Source organism: Perognathus longimembris, chromosome 10 (assembly GCF_023159225.1).
Source record: "Perognathus longimembris pacificus isolate PPM17 chromosome 10, ASM2315922v1, whole genome shotgun sequence".
Classification (NCBI taxonomy): domain Eukaryota; kingdom Metazoa; phylum Chordata; class Mammalia; order Rodentia; family Heteromyidae; genus Perognathus; species Perognathus longimembris.
In genome coordinates, this window is record NC_063170.1 from 41,844,963 (window position 1) to 41,856,118 (window position 11,156).

Sequence of the window (11,156 nt, forward strand, 5' to 3'; positions counted from 1 at the left end):
CAAAAGCCAGAAGTGGCACTGTGGCTCAAGAGGCAGAGTGCTAGCCTTGGGCAAAAAGAAGCCAGGGACAGTGCTCAGGCCCTGAGTTCAAGCCCCAGGACTGGCAAAAAAAAAGTGATGTATTGCTGAGGGGTTACAATTACATAAGTCAGGTAAAGAGTACATTCTTTTTGGACAATTTCATCCCTTCTCTTGCTCTTTCCCAATATCTCCACCTCTTAAGTAGCAGGGATTTCAGATCCAGACCATCAGACCTATCTGTGTTCTTCTTAAAATAATCAAATTTCTGGGTATAGGTGGCTCATGCCTTGAACCCTAGCTACTCAGAAGTGTGAGATCTGAGGGTTCCAGTTCAAAACCAGCCCTGGCAGAAAAGTCTGTGAGACTCTATCTCCAATGAACTATGATGATGATGACGACGATGACGACGACGAAGAAGAAGAAGAAGAGGAAGAAGAAGAGGAGGAAGAAGAAGAAGAAGAAGAAGAAGAAGAAGAAGAAGAAGAAGAAGAAGAAGAAGAAGAAGAAGAAGAAGAAGAAGAAGAAGAAAAGGAGGAGGAAAGGGAGGGAGGGAGGGAGGGAGGGAGGGAGGGAGGGAGGGAGGGAGGGAGGGAGGGAGGGAGGGAGGGAGGGAGGGAAGGGGGAAGGAGGGCCTAAATGGAGCTCTAGCTCAAGTAGTAGGGCATTAGCCTTGAACCAAAGAAGCTCAAGGACAGTACCCAGGTCCTGACTTCAAGCCCTAGGACCAGTACATACAGAGAAAAATCAAACTGACTGGGGTCTTACTTGGGAGGCTGAGGCAGGATGATCACTGATGACTACAACTTCTGAACCAGCCTAGATAAGAGAGATACCTGAAACACAACAAATGAACCAATGCATTCACACAATACAAACGTTTTGTGGTATAGGAAAAGTATACACCGGCCTTCAAAAAAGGGATTGTCAAAAAGTTGGTATGGATTGTTTTTCACGAGTTTATGTATGTGAGAACTGACAACCCATCTTCAATTTCAAGAACAACTCCTTTCCTTCTTGTACTCCTTGCTTGTCTCCATATGTCTTCCATCTCTCTCTCTTCCTCCCTTCCTTTGTCAGTACTGAGGATTGATCCCAGGACATTGAGCTTGTTCTGCCACTTGAGACACTCCCAGCCCTTTTGTTTTAGTTTGTTTTTCACAAAAAGTCTCATACCAACCTTGCTCAGTGTGCCGTTAATCCATGATTCTCTTACCTCTTCCTTTCAAGTAGTTGGGATTACTGCTATATCCTGGGCACTGTCTCTGAGCTTTTTTTTTTTTTTTTTTTGCCACCTCTGGGGCTTGGACTCAGGGCCTAAGCACTGTCCCTGAGCTTCTTTTGCTCAAGGCTAGCACTCTACCTCTTGAGCCACAGCACCACTTCTGGCTTTTTCTGTTTATGTTATGCTGAGGAATCGAACCCAGGGCTTCACGCATTCTAGGCAATCACTCTACCTCTAAGCCACATTCCCAGCCCCTTCTCTGAGCTCTTTTGCTCAAGGCTAGTACTCTACCACCTTGAGCCACAGCATCACTTCTGAGTTTTTTGGGGTTTTTTGAGTGGTTAATTGAAGAGAAGAATCTCACAGGGACTTTTCTGCCTTGGCTGGCTTTGAACTGTGATCTTCAGATCTCAGCCTCCTGAGTAGTTAGGATTACAGGTGTGAGCCACCAGTGCCCCACTCAAATTCAGTTTTTCACTTAACAAACTATGCAAAACTTAAACATACAGCCGATGTATGTGTATGTAAGAATAAATAAACTGGGGGACAATAGAGACCAGGTCTGTGAAACAAAAAAACTTCTTGTCAAATGGTATTTCCACAGGTTTGGGGCAGCAACCTTACATTATGTATCTAAAACCAAACAACTACTAAACATGAAAAGGTCTAAAATAGACCTTTCAGTGGATCACAATAGCTCAAAAGCTATGTATATATGATCATATAAGATAAGGATAAGCAAACTCTATTGTTGACATTATATTTAAAGTTCTAGGTGAATTTCCTTTGGCGTATACCATGTGGTTACTGTATATGATTTTGGTACACTGGGTATTGTATATATGCCTACCTGATCTAGGGAAGGGAAAGAAAAACAAAAGTGTAAGATATCACAAGAAATGTACTCACTGCCCTATTATGTAACTGTACCCCTTGTCAACACCTTGTCAACAAAATTTAATTAATAAAAAAGTGGAAAAAAATAAACTATCAAGTCTTGTTTCTGCAATATAATTTTTTCTCTAAATATTTACCTTCAGTCATCATTGTGAGGTGGAGATTTTTCAAGTCAGTACCTATCGAAAAGAAGAAAAGAGGCCTGGGAATATGGCCTGGTGACAAGAGTGCTTGCCTCCTATACATGAAGCCCTGGGTTCAATTCCTCAGCACCACATATATATAGAAAATGGCCAGAAGTGGTGCTGTGGCTCAAGTGGCAGAGTGCTAGCCTTGAGAAAAAAGAAGCCAGGGACAGTGCTCAAGCCCTGAGTTCAAGCAGGGGGAGGAGAAGGAGGAGGGGGAGGGGGAGGAGAAGGAGGGGGAGGGGAGGGGGAGGAGAGAGGAGGAGGAGGAGGAGGAGGAGGAGGAGGAGGAGGAGGAGGAGGAGGAGGAGGAGGAGGAGGAGGAGGAGGAGGAGGAGGAGGGGGAGGAGGAGGAGGAGGAGGGACGACTTATTGGGTGACCTTAGTTAGGTCTTTTAGCTAATTTGGCTACAGATTTCCCCACTGATGAACAGAGATAACTTTTTGTTGGGCTGGTATCAAGGGCAGGAAATCTCCCAAACACAGAGCTCAGTGTATAGAACAGATTATCAGTAACCAAATGGCATGGTCATTACTACCTTCAATATTAGCCTTGTATTATTTAGTTGCCCCACATTTCACAATTTCATAACTATCTTTGCACACGTATTTCCCTTAAGTTCTTTCCTGATCAACTGAATGGTCTCTCTCTCTCTCTCTCTCTCTCTCTCTCTCTCTCTCTCTCTCTCTCTCTCTCTCTCTCTCGTTGGTGCTGGTGCTTGTCCTTGGGCTTGAACTTAGGGACTAGGTATTTCCTAAACTTTTACTCACAGCCAGTGTTCTATTGCTTGAGGCACAGCTCCACATTTGGCGTGTGTGTGTGTGTGTGTGTGTGTGTGTGTGTGTGTGATTAATTGAAGATAAGAGTCTCTCAGGCTGCCTTTGAACCATATTTCTTACATGTCAGTCTCTTGAGTAGCTAGGATTACAAGAATCAGCTGCAGGTGCCAGCTTTTTTTTTTTTTAAATAGTCCTGGAATTTGAGCTCAGGGCTTTATCCTTGCTAGGCAGGAGCTTTTCTGCTTAAACTATACCTTCAGCCCCTTTTTTGGCTCAGCAGCCAATCTGTCCTAATATATTTATTTTTATCTGATAGAAATCTTTTTTTTTCAAATTTTTATTATCAAACTGATGTACAGAGTGGTTACAGTTTCATACGTTAGGCATTGGATACATTTCTTGTACTGTTTGTTACCTTGTCCCTCATACCCCCCTCCCCCCTCCCCCTTACCCTTTCCCCCCCTGAGGTGTTCAGTTCACTTACACCAAATAGATTTGCAAGTATTGCTTTTGTAGTTGTTTGTCTTTTTTTTACCATGTGTCTCTCAATTTTGGTATTCCCTTTCAATTTCCTAGTTCCAATACCAGTATACACGGTTTCCAATATACTCAGATAAGATTACAGAGATAGTGTAGGTACAACCACAGGAAGGTGATACAAGAACATCATCAATAATAGAAGCTACAGATATACATGGGACGTTGAAAGTAGTTACAACTGTGATATAACAATTGTCTCCATAACATGGTGTTCATTTCACTTAGCAATCTGATAGAAATCTTATGATTTCTAAAAGAATATTTTTAAATTTTATTGTTAGTATAAAGGTGATATACAAATGGATTGTAGTTACATAAGTCAGGTAAAGAATACATTTCTTGGGCTGGGAATGTGGCTTAATGGTAGAGTGCTTGCCTAGCATACATGGAGCCCTGGGTTTGATTCCTCAGTACCACATAAGCAGAAAAACTGGAAGTGGCACTGTGGTTCAAGTGGTAGAGTGCTAGCCCTGAGTAAAAGTAGCTCAGGGACAGTGCCCAGGCCCTGAATTCAAGCCCCATGACTAGGAAAAACAACAACAAAAACAAAGAGTATATTTTTTCTTTGGACAATGTCACTGCTTCCCTCACTCCTAGTTTTTCCCTCCCATCCCCATCCACAAGTTGGATCATTCATTTTTAAACTTAGTGTCTAGTGAGTACCACTATTGCATTTGTTCTCCCTTTGTCCCACCTGTGCTCCCCCTTAGCTTCCAATGATAAATGAACAAACAAGACAAAGAAAAGAAAACAGAAACAGCAGTCAAGAAAAAAACAAAAACCCTCTTGCTTCCATTGCCTGGAGGGGATGGATTTCTGGTTTAAATGTCTTCTCGAGGGCTGGGGATATAGCCTAGTGGCAAGAGTGCCTGCCTCGGATACACGAGGCCCTAGGTTCGATTCCCCAGCACCACATATACAGAAAACGGCCAGAAGTGGCGCTGTGGCTCAAGTGGCAGAGTGCTAGCCTTGAGCGGGAAGAAGCCAGGGACAGTGCTCAGGCCCTGAGTCCAAGGCCCAGGACTGGCCAAAAAAAAAAAAAAAAAAAAAAATGTCTTCTCGAAGCTCCTGTGTTGGAGGCTTCCCCAAGCCATGGGGCCATTGGGAAGGGGTGGGAATTTGTGAAATGAGGGCTGGTTGGGTCAGGCTGGTGGAGGCATGCTCTTGGAAGGTGTAGTCAGATCGCACCCTTTCTTCCTTGCCTCTGCTCCCCTGCAAAGCAAGGTAGGCAACTCTGCTGTACCACTTGCTTGGACACTATGTCTGCCTTGTCGTAAGTCTAGGGCAACAGGGCCAAAGGAAAATGGACTGAAACCTCAGAAGTCATGAGACAACTTTCTCAGGTCTTTTGTTGAAACAAAAATTAAATGATACAGGGTTTTGCTAAATAGCCCAGGCTAGCCTCAAGCTGGTCATCCTCTTGCCTTTACCTCCATAGTAGCTGTATCCTAGGATGTACCACTATGCCCCGTAACACCACTTGTTTCTGTAACAATAATTTTTAAGTTTTTGAGGCTGGGGCATGGCTCAAGTTGTAAAGCCCTTGCCTACCAAGTTGTTACAGGCCCTAAATTCCAATTTGAGTAATATCCCCCCCCACACACACACACGTTAGTGTTGAAAGGCCATTTGAAATAATTTCTGGGAGAGTGACTCAAGTGTTAGAGCACTAGCCTAGAAAGCAGGAGAGCCTAGGTTTCTGAATCCTTAGCATCACAAATTAACAAATTAATCAAATTTTATTTCTTATTAAAAAGAAAAAGGGAGCTGAGGGCACCAATGGATCACACCTGTAATCCTAGCTACTCAGGAGGCTGAGAGGTGAGGATGGGGCAGTCCAGGAAGAAATGTCTGTGAAACTCTTATCTCCAATTAACCACCAGAAACTGGAAGTAGCTCTGTGGCTCCAAGTTGTTGAGCTCAGGGATAACACCCAGGTCCTGAGTTCAAGCCCACAATGAAAAAAAAAGGTGGGGGCGGGGTGGAATATAAGCAAAGGGAATGGGTGGGTAGACTCAAAAATAATAAGGTATTTTTTCCCTTAACTTAGCATCCAAAAATAGATAAGAATAGGTAAGAGTCTGGATGAGTTCGTTCAATGTGGGTCAGAAAACCACCTGGTTACATTTTGCATATATTCATGTTACAAAGACTCTTCTGTAATTTTCTCCTTTGCTTTGTGAAAATAAGGTTAATATTATTTTCGGGGTGGTTCAGGTAGCTCTTCCTCGTTTTAAAAAAAATTACAACATAGTATATCATTGTAGTAATATATACAAAAACACAATTTCATGCCTTCTCGGTTGATCAATAGTCTATTAGTAGCATTTATTTGCCTTTTACAAACAATGTAGTTCTTTTTTTTTTTTTTTTTTGGCCAGTCCTGGGCCTTGGACTCAGGGCCTGAGCACTGTCCCTGGCTTCTTTCCGCTCAAGGCTAGCACTCTGCCACTTGAGCCACAGCACCGCTTCTGGCCGTTTTCTGTATATGTGGTGCTGGGGAAATCGAACCTAGGGCCTCGTGTATCCGAGGCAGGCACTCTTGCCACTAGGCTATATCCCCAGCCCAACAATGTAGTTCTTATACATGTACCCACAAGGTATATTCCCAGAAGAATTCCTTTGTGAGTGGCTTAGTATATTTTTAATTTTTCTATTTTATTCAACAATACTTCATTAAGGATATACTATGTGGGATATTACTTTCAGCACTGGGAATTTCATAAGGAAGAAAACAAGTTGCTTTCTGCAAGTAACACAGGTGATCCCTGGAGAAAAACCACTGAATTAGAATTAGAAATTTCTGGATGGGAGGAGTGGCTCAAGGGGTAGAGGTCTGCCTCCCAAGCACAAGGACCTGAGTTCAAACCCTTATACTACCCCCAAAGGGGGGGAGGAGGCCATACATACAACCTGAACAGACACTCTGTGAGAAGACTTACAGATTGCAAATGAGCATATGAACAGATGCTAACAGCATCTTTTAACATGCCATTGGAAAAATGCAAACAAAAACAACAGCATACCACTGTGTATCTACTAAAATCCTCAGTCCAAAACTGACACCACCAAATGCTGTTGAGTATATGAACTCCTATTCATTGCTGGTAAAACTGAAAATGGTAGAAGCCACTTGGACAGTTTCTTACAAAACTAAATCCAGTAAGCACTGCCCTGGGTGTTCACCCAAACAAGTTAGAAGCTGATGTTCACACAAAAACTTGCAAATAAATGTGTCCATCAACTTCGTTCATTGCAACCCAAACTCAGAAGCACCCAAGATGTCCTTTACAATGACAAAAATGGAAAGCACATGGACTTTGGCCAATAATAACGCGCCCATATTGTCAATTGGAACAAATACCAAGAGGTTAACAGGTGCAAGAGGCTAACAGAATGGGAAGGTGTGGGGGAGAGGAGAGTCAGGGAGTATTTGGGGAATCACTGGACTTTCTGCTCTGCTTTTCTGTCAACCTAAAACTCCCCCATCCCTGTCAGATAAAAGTTATTAGCTAAAGTAAGAATATATATGTGTGTAAGTAGAAAAGTTTAGAAGAAAGAATCTTTCTGGAAGTACTCCCAGTGGAATTCCCCCTAATTCTTATCTAAAAACAGATAGGGTCGGTGTGGTAAGGAACTAGAAAAACAGATTCCCATCTTGGGAAGGGTAAGGTGTGCAAGTGAGGCTCCTTTTTAAAAGAGGGTTGCATCAATTCATGACATCATATATTTGAGCTCCTACAGGAGTAGGCACTGCATGTAAATTCCACTGGCAGGTTCCTTGTTGAGGAGCCCGTGGGGGTGGGAGGGGGAGAGTAGGCACACAGATGCCCTTCCAGATGATAACATAATCGGGGCTTACCATGTGCCCAGCTTTCTCTAGCATTCTGCCCACACTGTCTCACACTCCCTCAACCGCTCCACCCTGATAACCCACTGTATAGATGAGGATGCCTCAGCTCTGAAAGCTGAGTTCACATGGTTGAAAGAAGTCACGGTGCTGGAAAACAAACCCAGGTGTATTGGCAAGTAAAACAGGTGACTTTTCTAGTTTGCTAGGGACCAAAGGGAAAAACAAAAACAAACCCAGAAAAACCTCAGCTGAGTGCTGGTATTCATGTCTATAGTTCTGGCTACTTAAGAGGCTGAAATTGAGGATCAAAGTTCAAAACCATCCTAGGCAGAAATGTTCATGAGACTCTTATCTCCAATTAACCACCAAAAATTTGGAATTAGACTTGTTAGCCTTGAGCTAAAAAGCTCAGGATAATACCCAGGCACTAGGACTCTCTCTCTCTCTCTCTCTCTCTCTCTCTCTCTCTCTCTCTCTCTCTCTTTCTCTCTCTCTTTCTCTCTTGTTTGGAAGAGGACAATCACTCATTCTTTCCACTTAGAAGTTGGTTTCACTTTATTTGAGACCTAAAATCTTCCAATACAATCACCAATGTATTAATCGCTTTATTTTTGCTCTTCTTTCCTTTCCTTTCTCTAGCTGGAATAAATGGCTTACTACACACCTGATGGCAGGACAATCAAATGGCTCAACAGAAAAGTGGCCAGAGTTAATCAGTTTTCAAAGCCAAAGTGTTCAGGAAGCAGTTGCTACATGGCTTAAAATTGTAGTCCAATTAGTTTCTTAGGTGGTCCATAACTCTTATCTTTTTTTTTTTTTTTTTGGCCAGTCCTGGGCCTTGGACTCAGGGCCTGAGCACTGTCCCTGGCTTCCTTTTTGCTCAAGGCTAGCACTCTGCCACCTGAGCCACAGCGCCCCTTCTGGCCATTTTCCATATATGTGGTGCTGGGGAATCGAACCGATTCCTTCATGTGTATAAGGCAAGCACTCTTGCCACTAGGCCATATTCCCAGCCTGCATAACTCTTATCTTAAAAGCCAAGGCAGTAGGCCCACCCTGTGGAGAAGAGAGTTATAGTGAGTGTTCCTTTAGAAGCAAGCCATCTCTTCAGGTATCCTGAAGATTATGCTACAGAATGTTACTGTTGTAGGCCTTTTGGCCCTGTGGCAGAGAAATGGAGTGGGTGGTTTGCTGACAGTGCTTATAAATACCCCAGTATTTATTTAAAGGCAGAGATGTGCCGAGAGAACACGCAGTGCATCAGAGGAAATAACACAGCTTAGCTCCATTCATTGCCTGGGCTGGGAACCAAGCTTGAGGGCTTGGAGTGTGATTCTGAGGAGCTGCCTCTGAGCCAGCTGCAGCTTGGTGCCTGTGGAAGTCACCTGCCCGCCTCTCAAAAGGGGAAGGAAGGAAGGAACAGGGAACAATGAAGCTCTTGTCAAAAGCCAAGTTTTCTGTTTGTTATTTTTTGTAAAACAAAACAAGTCTATTTTCTAGTCGTGTCATTCCTCTGCTTCAAACTTTCCAGTACTCTGGGCCACTTCTGATCTTTTGAGTGAAAGATCAACATCTCAATATGGCAGTAAGGCTTTGTGGGGCCCCGAATGAGCCTTCAGCCTCGTGTTTTATGCTGTCCCATCCTGTACATTACCCCCAGACACATTCACACACAGCATACTGCAGGTCTTGTGTAGGTAATTCCTTCCAGTCCCAAAGCTTTTCTCCCCCCTGGTACCTGGGAATTGTAGCTCACTCTTCATTTCTCACTTCCACGAAGTCTACCGTTAGCGTCATCAGAGAGATGTTTCCTGATCTTCCTGATGGAAATCCGTCCTCAGTGTCTCCACCTTTCAGCTGCGTGGATGTGGCCTTTGAATTTCTTAAGAGACCACTGTATGGTCATTGAAGCAGTGCCCACCTCTCCAGCCTGCACTGTTAGTCACTGTAACCCGAGTCAGCGAACAGACTTGTGGGATAATATGCCTACCATAGCGTAAATGGTCCATACACATTGATGGAGTAAGTGAATGGCAATGAAATACGTGTCTGGATAGCCAACTCATATATAATGAAGGGAGAAGGAAAGCCCGTCATGTTTCTCCCATTTTTAGCAGGGCCTTCATCTGGAAATCCAAGCTCAGAAGCTGGCTGCTGATGAAGTCAGGAGCCAGAAGACTAGGACAGAGGTTCCCCTGTCCCACATTTTACTTTTCACAGTTTCACCCACAGTCAACTGAGGTTTGAAAGCATTACAAGGATTTTTTTTTTTTTAGAAATAAAAACTCAGCTGGATGCCAGTGTTTTATGCCTGTAATCCAAGCTACTCAGCAGGCTGAGATCTGAGGATCATGGTTCAAAGCTAGCCAGCGCAGAAAAGTCCCCAGGACACTCTTATCTCTAACAAACTACTGAAAAAAAGCCAGAAGTGAAGAGTGGTAGCCCTGAGCACATAAAAGCTCAGGGATAGAGCCCAGGTCCTGAGTTCAAGCCCCACAAGCAACAGCAAGAAAAAGAGAAAGAAAGAGAGAGAAAGAGAGAGAGAGAGAGAGAGAGAGAGAGAGAGAGAGAGAGAGAGAGAGAGAGAAGAAAATATAGAAATAAAAATCCATAGCTTTTTTTTTTTTTTTTGGCAGTCCTGGGGCTTGGACTCAGGGCCTGAGCACTGTCCCTGGCTTCTTTTTGCTCAAGGCTAGCACTCTGCCACTTGAGCCACTGCGCCACTTCTGGCCATTTTCTGTATATGTGGTGCTGGGGAATCGAACCCAGGGCTTCATGTATATGAAGCAAACACTCTTGCCACTAGGCCATATCCCCAGCCCCAAAAACCCATAGCTTTAACAGGCACCTGTGGCTCATGTTTATAATTCTGGCTCCTCAGAAGGTTGAGATCTGAGACCCACAGTTTGACTCTCATATCCAATTAATCACCAAAAAATCCGTTAGTAGAGCTATGGCTCAAAGTGATAGAGTGCTAGCCTTGACCACAAAAACTTGAGGACAGTGCCCAGACCCTGAGTTCAATTACACACACACACACACACACACACACACACACACACACACACACACACACAGCACCTGTGGCTTACGCCTGTAATTCTAGCTACTCAGGAGGATGAGATCTGAGGATTGTGCTTCATCAAAGCTAGCCAGGGTAGGAAAGCCTATGACCTCCAATTAGACAGAAAGAAAGCCAAAAGTGGAGCTGTAGCTCAAGTGGTAGAAAGCTAGCCTTGAGCACAAAGGTCAGGGACAGTGCTCAGGCCCTGAGTTCAAGCCCTAGAACCGGAACCAAAAACACAAGCAAAAAAAAACTCATACCTTCAGATTGCTTGCTCTTTGGAGTAGCATATGAAATCTCACGATATCCTGCTCATCACACCTGTGGACATCACCAAGTAGCACCTCTGCTCTCTTCCTGATAACATCACAAGAAGAAAGGTGGTGCCCACCTGAAATCCTAGCACTTGAGTGGGTGAGACCAGAAGATCATGAGTTCAAGGCCAGTCTGGGCTATATAGCAAGACACTATCTCAAGGAAATGAAGAAAAAAGAGCTGTGCTAATTGGTAGCCACTAGACAAATCTCCTATAGAAATTTAAACTAGTTAAAATTAAATGAAATCTCACCTTATGGCTAAACCATATTTCACAAT